Source organism: Rutilus rutilus (genome assembly GCF_951802725.1).
Source record: "Rutilus rutilus genome assembly, chromosome: 11".
NCBI classification, from domain to species: domain Eukaryota; kingdom Metazoa; phylum Chordata; class Actinopteri; order Cypriniformes; family Leuciscidae; genus Rutilus; species Rutilus rutilus.
This window is the reverse complement of record NC_140216.1, coordinates 14,061,962-14,073,195: the sequence shown is the minus strand read 5'-3', so window position 1 is coordinate 14,073,195 and position 11,234 is coordinate 14,061,962. Positions and strand designations below refer to the sequence as shown.

The following is an 11,234-nucleotide window of genomic DNA, read 5'->3' as shown; positions in this document are numbered from 1 at the left end:
TTCAACCCATCACAGGAAAATATGCATACATTATGAACACAGTCTCACGGACTCATGTTTTACTTTACAAAAAAGCTATAGAATTACAAAAGACTACAGAATTGGTGTCACTTGAATCAGCCTATTTTCCTTTAGGACAAATATAACTTGCATAAAATTTCACATCATATGAACTACTCTGGAAAATGGTCTAGAAAGTGTGATGGTCTACAAAGAGGCATGATTTAACTCAATTTCAAGAGGACAGATTTTTATTAGGGGGAAAAAGTAAAAAAAAACAACCTTAAAATAACAGACATACATACAGGAAAACCTACATTTCCTAACTAATAAATATTCATGATTATAAAACAAGACCAGGTCATCTTATTGTATTAAGACAATATGTTTAATTTTCTAACTTTTATTTCAGTCATTTTTTAACATACTCCAACATGTCCTTCTCCACTATAGCACCCTAAAAAAAATAAATAAATAAATAAATAAAGAAAATCTCAAGGCCACGTGAGAATGATCCTTACAAGGGTTACTATTTGCTGTTGCACATAATTCATATACAGTTTGCTTTACCTTTATTCTTTTGATGGACTCGTGTCCTGTCCGTGACTGATGAGATCCCCAGAGAAACACTGGACAAAATGTTAAGATCATAAAATATAGTTATTTAAAGTTATAACAAATTTTGTTTGGTAAAAAGTCTGTAAAAGCATAGTTTTGTAAGTAAAATATTTTGCTGTTCAAGGTTATGTGGTTTACTGGTCAAAAAACACAAAATAAATTATAGAAACTATAGTGAAGACACTAAAAAGACTTCATAAAGTTCCATCACAACCTTTCTTTCTTATTGATTAAAGTTTATTGGTCATTAAACATACATTTTTAACTGCTCAATGCCACAATTGATCAGTCGAAATGAGTCATGTAATACATTACAAAAAAAACAAAAACATTTTTAAAGAATCTGCACACAGCTATTTTCCATTCCATGACATAGTGACCACATCTGCCAAGCTCCAATAAAACTTTTACCAATGTAACAAATAAGCGCACACACATAATGTCAAAGGAGTTACAGGCAAAAACTATTTTGATCAAATTTCAAAAACCACTTATATATATTTTTTTTTTTCATTTAATATTCATGTAATATTATCTCAAGCCTTGTTCATATTGTAGAATGCATATAGAATTGTGTCTGTTGATTTTTTTAAAGTGCATTTATGCAACATGAACCTGTTCTAAATAGCACACATTAAATAGTTATTTTGAAACAGCAAAAACAGTCATTTTCAGAAGACACACATGCAGTAAAAAGTTTAGTTCAGTCTTCACAATTTTCTGTGTCTCTTACCATAACAGATGAACTCTCTTCTCTCAGTGTGTTCTGTTTGCCTGTTAAAGGGTAAATATTTTTTGTATTTTTTGTGTTTGCAGGGTTTTTTGTCTTGACTCTTATTACTTTACAGCTATTATTGCATATATTATATATTAGAATACAGCATACCACGTTATAGTTGTAGGTTGGAAAGGAAACATTACCATATGAAATTTTGCGGTGGGCATCTTTTCTTGTGAGCCTAAAATAAAAAATAAATAAAAAGTTTGGTTTAGTTGCTTCAATTACATTCATAAAATAGACTTTTTGAAGTGTATAGGGTAGAAGTTGAAATACTGACCCTCTGGTTTTTTTGTTCGCCGACATATCTGAGAATTGAATGGAAAGAAATGACGAATATATTATTTTTAAAAATGCCACAATGTCTCATATATCGAACTATTTAGGACCAAATTCTCACCTCGGTACAATCCTACAGACATAATGACTGTTAGAAGTATGGTAAGGAGCGCTGCCACGCAGCCGGTGTACAGAAGCCACGAGTAGATTGGTTGGGTTCCTGAAATATAGCAATAAGCAGCGTAATTAAACTAGATATAGATATGCCTATAGGTTAATTAATAACTAGAAGCAAAATGCAGTGGGCAGTGTTCTGTATACTGTAAACGGGTATCATCATTTGTTTACATTGTTTTTCACTTTTACTCGATTTCTCGAGGTTTCAGAGTTGCAATGCAACTTTCCTCTACAGTAATTACATTTAAAAAATCAACTTGAATAAAATCAATTTAGTCAGTTGACATTTTTAAACTTAAAAAAAAATGGCTGGACAATAATAGGTATAGACCTGTTATTTTTCCTGACATGTTTCTCTGAGACTTTTATCATTTGGGCTATACGCACCGTATCAAAACCACTGCCAAAGAAAAGAGAGAAAAATAACATTTGTGTCTCTTGAATCTAGACAACCTTTGGTCACACTTTATTTTTAAGGTGTCCTTGTTACAGTGCAATTATACAATGAAGTACTAAGTTATAGTTATTAACTATATAATTAGGGTTAGGGTTAAGGTTTGGTTTGGGGTTAGTTGCATGTAACTATGCATAATTGACTATTATTATTGTAGTATCTACATGTTAAATGTATTACAGGGACACTGTAAATAAAGTGTTACCCAACCTTTTAGTGCTACTAATCTAGTGTCCGATTTATTAAAAAAAAACAGAGAATAAAACTGGGAAATATCACGTAATGTTTGTCCTGATGTCTCAGAGAAAGACTTTTATCATTTATACTCACCGCACCGCTTCAGAGTTTTGGACGTGTTTTTGCCATTATATTCAGCAATGCACTGGATTTCATCGGTTTCTGCCCACTCTTCTGCAGAAATAGAGAGATGAGCACGCGTGAATTCTGTGGCTGAATCAATGGAGTTTGTCCAGGCGGATTCAGTCCATCCAACATGCGCTTTCTCTCCAATCCTCCAGAACACCTGCACTTGAGACGGGACAACTCCGGGCACCAGACACTGCAGCGGTACCGATGATGAGCCAGTTTCTGGTGGTGAGTATAAGATGGATAGTTCTGGTTCCACAACAGAATGATCTACAACACATATCATCAAGTCAGAATGTTATCTGTTATAGTGACCGTGACCCATAGAAAAGTTGATGAGATTCAACCCCAGATTTACCTGTTACGATCACCCTGCTTCCACTGCCGATAATAGCCACTGAGTTATGCTGGCCAATGCAGTAGTACAAACCTGAATCATTCTGTGATACATTTGTTAAAGTAAAAACGCAAGTTTTAACATCATGTTGAGGTAAATCGGACTGAGAGCCAGACCTCGCCGGTGTGAGTTTACCAGTCCGTTGGTTCAGCTTTTGCCATGTTACAGCACTATAGCAGTAAGAAACACTATGCTCAAATGTACATCTTAATTGTACAGTGTCACCAACTGAGACGCGTGTGAGGTCCGGTGACTGAGCCAGGAGGAATGAGTAAGTAGCTGAAAACGAGAGAATACAAAAATTCTTAATTATTATGACTAGAATATCAAATTAAACTTACTCTTTAAAATTAATGAGGTGAGATACTTAAAACAGAATGTTCTCAACTGAAATTTCAGGCAAAAATGTCAAATAACTTACTGTGTGAAGCAAACATGCAGAAACATGACAGTATCCAACAATGCGTCGAGGTGCTCATGTCTGCAGTTCCAAAGATCTGAAAGAATGTTAGATGTATACCACTTTTAACTAGCCTAAATAGAGCAATCTTACAATCAAACGCCACCCAGTTTGACGGAAAATGGCCTGCAAGGAGAAACAAAAGAAGAAAGAAAGAAGTCCTCAGTGGGTGGACCTTTATTGCCAAGACTACATCACTTGTGATGGATACACCAAGACTGTAGAAGGAAAGACATTTATACATTGTACATTACAGTTTTCCCAGTGGTCTGCAGCCCTCAAAGGTGCTAAGTAATCAGTCAACTAGTTAGAAAACATGTTGCCAAGATAAAATAGCATTTTACTTTTTGCATTTACTTTGGTGTTTCAGGAAATAAGGCCATGGGGACAATATCACTTTTCTTAGGCCTCCTAGAACAGAGCTTCTCAAACCTGTTGGGGACCACCATTACACATTTTGGAAGTCTCCCTCATCAGACACCCAAGTAAAGCTGATGAGTTGAATCAGGTGTGTTAGATGAGACATACAGAATGTGTAGTGGTGGGGGGTCCTCAGGACAGGTTTGAGAAGCACTGTCCTAGAATGATTGCTTAATGCAGTTCTCGGTTACTAACTTGGAAATAAACTTAGTCAATGTGTCAGTCCGCAGAGGCCTGCCACTATTCGTTCCTGATGTTTAGATGCCAATACATGAGGCCAAAAAGGAAGTTGTGCTGATGTGGTATTGCTAACATAGGCAAGAGCTCAGGTTGGATTTCTTGCAACTATTGCATATTGGTGTGGCTCAGTCTGTATTGCTCAAATCTACAGATTTTTATCCTGAAAGGTCAACAGAATGAGCAGGTGTTCTTTTTGTCGGTTGACTCTACTGTGTCTGCCAGTCTGCTGTTTTTCTGGATGCTGTTACTTGTTTTGATCTAACCTCACGGGTTTGAGATGAAAAGAGCAGTATGGTGAGAGAACAACGACCAATGCTGAACGCCCACGCCTTCGCTCGCAAACTGAGTCTAAAACATTTCCCCACGCTGCACTTCAAATACCTATATGTGCAACGTCATGTTAAAATTCCATTCTATAAATATCAAATATATTTCTTTACATAGAAAAAAAATCATTAAATTATACTAAAACAAATCATTTTATTATGCCTGTGTCCAGAGTATTAAGAGTTTTGTGATATGAAATAAAAAAACATTTGTCAGGGAGAAACTTTCTGAATGTTGATTTTATCAACGATAAGCGAATCACCAAAATATACGGATTTTTACAAACAAGCTTGTTAAGTAATTTAAGTCTATAAATAAGTAAATATACAGTACAAATAAAAAATGGATCCATATATCACAGCATGTATTAATTCTGTGTCTACTTATGGTCAAAAATGCATGTTCATATCATAACACCAGCAATTTACTTATTTAGAATTTATAGGGATGGGAGTATATGTATTAAAGTGATTATGTTTGCTCCATTTTATTTGGGTAAATGTTTTGTTTCAGTAAAATGTTTTATATCAGTGTTGTTGTAATGCCATTGGGTCATTGTGAATGGACAGCTGTATGTGAAAGTAAGCAGGTTCAGTTTAGTCTGTTTCATGAGACCCTCGTGTAACATCCTGCTGTGTATAGCACCTCTTTACTTTGGTCTAACCACGCGTGTTCAGATGACAGCAGAAAGGCTACAGCAGAAGGCCCACGCATTGTCTTGTTGGGATGCAGTGTGGTTTTTCAACCCCTCACAAAAGTATAGCATACATATTCACAAAATCTCAAACAAAAAATCTCAGATATCTTTTGATTAATAAGTGTTAACAGCTTGTTTTAACAACTTTGTTTTTTTTTTTTTTTTTGCTAAGAAAGAAAGAAAAAGTGAAATATGTTTAGGGGTTATTGTTGATTTTTTTTCAGCCTGTTTCTTGACTCTGCTTCACACACATTGGGTAGTGCAGGCATTATTTTGATTCAGATCAAAATACTTTGTATCATTTGTTTTACTCTCTTTAAGAGTGCAACATGCACGCTGCAAACCTAAGCCAACTTAAACAAAGTTTAAGTCTTTCATCTAATTCTGGTTGCCATTCTGCCGTGATCTATTTTAACGCCAAAATGGCGTCCAGCTGAAATGTAATTTAACTAAACTTAATTGCAAACTGTAAGTAGGCTAATTCGCAGCCTTTCAATGATGGATAAACGCTTTTATGAATGAATTCACCAACAATTCCACTCTGTAAGAAATTAAAATATATTTGAAATTATTAAATAGGCTAAATAATTGAGAAATTGAAGAACGACACACCTTTTCCAAACTAAATTTCGGTTCACGTCCGCAATAAAGGCATGCCATGTGCGACTCCCCGGCACGATGCGCACAGTGAATCTGAGCCTGAACTATAAAGTGTTTAGGCTAAAGAAAGACACGAATAAAAAGACGTTCTCACTAGTCCTACCTCTGATAATGAATGTCACAATTACAACTCCAAAGAATTTTGGAAGAATGTCTTTTATCACACTTGCCAACCGCGCGCTCTGTTCGATTATCCAGACCTTCAGCTTGAACATCACCAGACACTGAAATTTTTAATTAACATAATGTAGCCTAAATAAACAGGTTTGTATTCGAGCACATTTATTACAGACATTAAACTACACAACAAAACACGTTCGCGTTGATAAGCGCAAGGAACCATTTGCGCGCAAAAGCCAGTTTTGAGGTCGGCGCTAAGCCTCAAATCTTCTTTGCTCATATTACTAATCTTACTACCCGCTCCCCTGTCGTGCTCGATCCTGACCTACCTATTAGCCTATATCAGTGAAAGCCTGAGATGACCCTCTTAGTGATTATTGAACATATTGCTTGAATAAATTGCTCTGCAAATGTTGTTTGAATAGCTTATTAGGCCTACCAGTCGGGACAGAATTTCAGAGAGCTGTAAAAGTAATCACTTGGTTCTCAAGTGAATAATGAGATCTACATTTAGGCTGCTTAAATCCACACTGAATGCACAGATGGGACAGGTGCGATGACAGGACAACTCTCACCGTTCCGTTCCCTTGACGGACGAATATTGCTGCGTTGTAGTGGGCAGATTTGATAAACATTCGCTATCACGGATTTGGTGAGTTTTAGTGTTGCTCCGAGGAAACACGTGCCTTTATGGGCCTATATGTTTTAGTTTAGATGACTGCGAACGCTAAACTGAGGTTTCAACCCCTTGGATGTCCCAAGCAAAAGATGAACGGAGGCCAATGAATGTCGAACAGCGAAATTGCTGTCTTGAAAAAGTCAGGTAAGTGTATGATGATTTTTTAAATATATATATATATATATATATATATATATATATATATATATATATATATATATATATATATATATATATAGGCTAAATATGCCTTTAGCTATGCACTGTAATTTTTTTTAAGTGAAATCAACTTGGATGTAATTTCAACTTTAATTAGGCCTACATTAAACTGACTTTAAAAAATTAATCTTGTAGGCTATATAACAAAAAAAGTTGAAAATAGCGTAACATATATATTGTTTAAGTTAAATCAAAATGTAAAACATGTTGTCACAACTTATTGATCATACTTGTTTTGTGTAGGCTACATTTATTGGCCAAGTAAGATTCCAATTCTATTCTAGACCATACATGTTGACTCAGATTTTGCATCAATCACATTGCACATTTTTGTACAGCCAATTCATAATGCATGCATGTTGTTGTTAGGCTATTTAGTAGTTTGACAGCATAGCTCATTGCACAATGTTCGGCCTAGGCAATTATCCACAGCATTAATAACAAAGCCTTTGTAAACTAGCTTGTCACGTAGACCTTACTGTTTTGGCTAATACGTGACATATTCCTGTTCAGAATGTTACGAAATGGTGAAACTGTGACAGTATGCCATGTTCATTGAAAAAGAAGAACAGGTGACTCAGCCCTCATGACTGACTGAAAACCCCTCCCTCAAAACCCTTGCCTTTGATAAAATAGCATTTGATTTTTACTAAGGAACTGTAAGTTTATAGTTCTTAGTGTGTGGAGTACAAAATACAACTATGGGATTAAGATTAATCTGACTCCAAACTGTTAGCCAAAAACAGTGTACTTTTGTAAAGTGTACTTTTCCACAAATCTTGATATAATTCTTTAAAGTGAATAATCTGGCATTGAAATATGCAGTTTAAAGTCTATAAGGAACCAGTCTGTCTGCACCAAACTGTCTTATAAAATGGCCTTTCTTTTTTTCTTTCTTTTTTCTTGAATGAATGAATGAATGGACACTTCAGTTTAGGCCTTCACTCTTAAAAATAAAGTTCTTTATTGGCATCTCTGGTACATCTTTGAAAACTTTCCATTGCACAAATAGTTCTTTATAGTGAAAATGGCTCTTTAGATGATTCAAATGTTCTTCACACTAAGAGAAAAAAAGGTTATTTTAAGAACAGTTCACTGAAAGGTTCTTTGGGGAACCCAAAATGATTCTTCTTTGGAATTATAGAAAAAATCCATTTGCAATAGTTCCATTTTCTCTACAATGGAAAAAAATTCTTTAATTTTTAAAACGTTGCTCACAATAAGAAAGCATCAAAATGGTTATTCTATGACATTCATGCCCTTTTGTAACCTTGATTGTTTAATGTTTTATGTTGTTCCGTGTTTTACGGCCAGATGGCGCTGTTGTTTAGTGTAGCGGTGTAATGTCGTTGACCTGTGTCTTCCCCTTGGGCAAAACGGCGTTTACTTATCAACAGTACAGCGTGTGTGCACAATAGATAGGGAGAGACGAGCGAGCTACTTTAGAAAAAAAGATAGAGAATTCTGTCAGTAAACGGACTATGCTTCAGATTTTCGATTACTTCGAGTAGTAACGTTAGTTTGGGGGTTGTTCTTAATTCAGAAACGGTAATATACACGGACTGAGGACTATCATATCAACACTGGAGCGCAGCACAACAGATACGGAGAAGCACATTTTGATGTGAGTACAACCGTTGAATCGTTGCAGAGCCTTATGAAGTGAAGTAAATGCGTCGTTCAGTGTATTTGACGATAGTATGGAAAGGACACGGGCAAATCCCCAAACTGTGGGCGATAATTGATAGTATGTTTGTGCTGAGCCTGCATCCAAGTAAATGCAAATGCAGATTTGAGTTGTAGCCTACAGTGAAAACTTTTGCGTGAAACGAACATTGACTAATGTTATTATGTTGCGATGGGTTGAATGAGGTATGTTTAGTTTAGTAACAGTGTAGAAACTTTGCAACAAAAAAAAAAAAAAAAAAAAAAAAAAAAAAAGAAGACCAGAGAGAGAGAGAGAGAGAGACCGAGAAAGAAACACGTGCTTTTCACCCTGTATGTCTGTATGGTGGTCAGCAGGACGTGTTTTTCAGTGTGTAATTTGCTATGTGTAATTTGGTTGATCTGTTGTAACACTGAACATTTCTATGATTGCAAAGTCTAGTTTAAAGTTTTTGTTTTGGTGGTTAGTTTTTCAGGTCTTGACTAGATGCATCAAATAACACATCAACAGCACATGATGTTTGGTTTTAAAAGGCATCACTTCTAAGTTTACGTTTCTATTTTAGAACCCTGTATGTATCAGTTGCTTGTGATCTAATCTACGTACTTCTGAAAATCAAGCCGGTGTTTTCGTGCACATTTGTTATCTGGAGTCTGGACCTGCAGTGAAGTGCAGTAATGCACACTTGTATAGCAATTCAGTTCAGTATGCAGTTTATGCTGGTACAGGCCGTCAGTGTTGAATTACCAGTCATTGAAAGACAGTTCTGATCATTTTAATACAGAAGTTTACAAAATATACAAAACATTAAAATACTAATTCTATAGCCTAAGTATTGTTATTAGTATTTTTATTGTTGTCCTTGTAATTATGTGATTAACTACACCTGTGGTGATGTTAAAGGGATGGTTCACCCAAAAATGAAAATTCTGTCTTCATTTACTCACACCTCACGTTGTTCCAAACCTGTGTGAATTTCATCCTTCTGCTGAAAACAAAATATATATATTTTTGAAGAATGTCGTTAACAATCAGTTGATGACATTGACTTCCATTGTGTTTGTTTTTCCCATTAAAACTTTTATTTTTGGGTGAACTATCCCTTTAAGACACTGACTTCATCCGTCCACTACCTTGGGATCAGTTGGTTAAAAGTCATTGCAAAAATGGTTCAGAAAAAGTGTTGTTGTGTCCGAGGTAGCTCCAGCTGTGTATTTTTCCATAGTGCAATGAAATTAATCTGAGCGTTGCCCGATCTGTCTGTCCTCAAAACATTATCCAGAGACTCAAATCACCTGTATTGTGATGGGATTTGTCCTTTTTTTTTTTCATGAGTTTTCATTCCTCCCTCAAAACAAACCTTACATCACAGCCTGCATGGCGCAGTATCACCGGCTGTTTTTTTATTTGCTGGATTCAGCAAACACACTTAAAATGATATGTGGCATTCTCACACTGTCCCTTCACAGCATTATACTATAGTGCATCAGCACACTGGCTGACACACACCTCATAACTCCACTGTAATCACATCAGCTGTAGTCATGGCAACTGCACATGGGAATGAAAGCTTTCACTGGGAGAGCAATTTTCTTCTCCTTCACTGACTCACCGCTTTTCCTCCATGGACCGAGATGTGTTACCTGCTTGCACGCAAATGCCGCCACCGTTTTTCCTTAATACTTAATGTTCTTCCGGAGGCAGATTTTTTTTTTTTATGCTTCCCCTTTACGTTTGTGATTTTATAGTTTTTGCAATATATTAGTTAAGCACATTTAACCTTAAATTCTCAAATTAAAAATGTTCATATTCTCTTTGTTTATTTTTTAAATTAAAAATATGTAATATTTTAATATATAAATATTTAATACATCATGGTATTATTTGTCATGCTTTCATTTATGCTATAGCCTACTATTTTAACATTATATAATATAAATAACATATTATAACATTACCTTTTTTACTCTGATACAGTAAAACTACTGTATTAGAGTAATGAATAATCAGTGATGATAATTGGGAATAAACTGTCCTAAAATGTCAGAGTGCAAACAAACAGTAATCTAAAAAATAGGTTTCACTTTTTTTTTTATGTAAAATGTATTTTCTTTTTGATTTCATGATATCCCTCCTAGACATTAGGTAGATCAGTCTTTCCCAAATTGGGGTTTGAGAGTCGATTAGAAGCTAATAATAAATTCATTATAAAAAAAAATTATATTCATTTTATTTTATTTGTTTACCTGCATGAGTGCAAGTATGACCATTAAACAACATCAGAGAACCATGAACATGTGAATACATGGTCATATTATTGAAATATTAGCTTCAAATAAAAAGCAAAACCGTTATCGTCTCCATGTAAACAACAAAAATGCAAATTTGTGAAAACTGTGACGTCATGCGTATTACTTGTTCAGTAAGTAAGTCATTAGTACACTCTAAAAACTCCTGGGTCAAAAATAACCCATAATGGGTTAATTTTGACCCAACTCCTGGGTTAAAAAGGGACCAACTAATTTATGGGTTATTTCAACTCAGAAAATTGGGTTATGCTTTTTGACCCAAATTCTGGGTTAAATACCTGACCCAGATGTTGGGTTTAAAAAACCCAACATCTGGGTAGAAATAACCCAAAAATTAGTTGATCATTTTTTAACCCAGGAGTTGGGTC

The 11,234-nt window shown here is 35.2% G+C and overlaps 1 protein-coding gene and 1 gene segment (V, D, J or C); one reads left to right on the top strand and one right to left on the bottom strand.

The window, feature by feature from the left end:
• Positions 1-669: 669 nt before the first annotated feature.
• LOC311299295 (Ig heavy chain C region-like) lies at positions 670-3,733 on the bottom strand. The segment is given in 7 exons: positions 3,491-3,733; positions 3,031-3,348; positions 2,637-2,942; positions 1,797-1,895; positions 1,677-1,704; positions 1,540-1,577; positions 670-1,392 (listed from the first exon to the last, which is right to left on the bottom strand).
• A 4,527-nt stretch (positions 3,734-8,260) lies between these two features.
• sema4ab (sema domain, immunoglobulin domain (Ig), transmembrane domain (TM) and short cytoplasmic domain, (semaphorin) 4Ab) overlaps positions 8,261-11,234 on the top strand; it is a 43,081-nt gene continuing 40,107 nt past the window's right edge. For both annotated transcript variants that reach the window (XM_084422784.1, XM_084422783.1), the window contains exon 1: positions 8,261-8,515. The gene's annotated coding sequence lies outside the window, so the exon portion shown is untranslated. The remainder of the gene's footprint in view (positions 8,516-11,234) is intronic.